The sequence below is a fragment of the Arachis duranensis genome, chromosome 10 (genome assembly GCF_000817695.3).
Source record: "Arachis duranensis cultivar V14167 chromosome 10, aradu.V14167.gnm2.J7QH, whole genome shotgun sequence".
Classification (NCBI taxonomy): domain Eukaryota; kingdom Viridiplantae; phylum Streptophyta; class Magnoliopsida; order Fabales; family Fabaceae; genus Arachis; species Arachis duranensis.
The window spans coordinates 78,943,813-78,944,328 of NC_029781.3; positions in this window are offsets into that span (position 1 = coordinate 78,943,813).

The following is a 516-nucleotide window of genomic DNA, read 5'->3' on the forward strand; positions in this document are numbered from 1 at the left end:
TATCGGTTGAATAAGTGAACCAATAAACCAATAGCCTGACCGATTTGATCACTATAAGACCCAGAATTTTCAAAATAATATTATTATGAGTTAATTTCAATTTATTTATTCATTAAAGACTTTATTTTTTAAAATTATTTTTTAAGGGAATAAATTAGATTTTAAATTAAATACTATATGCCCTAATTTTATTAAAATTTACCAACTCCAATTTATTCAAAATCCCTAATTTCACTTTTGCCCCAAATTAAACCCAAATTTCTAAATTAAAACCCACAAATCCTAACCTCCACCGCCTCACCGCTACTCACCCACCGCCACAGCCCCCACTCAGTATGCACAAACACATCCACACATAGTAGCAATTAAGAGAGAAAGGAAAGGGGGAAACGAAATCGAGGAAAGGAGAGGAAGAAAGGGCTGAAGGAAAAGTGAGTTACGCCGCAGGGGAGAAGGGGGAGACCGAGCCGTTGTGCCTACCGCCGTCCATCTCGCGTCGACGCCGTTTCGTCGAGT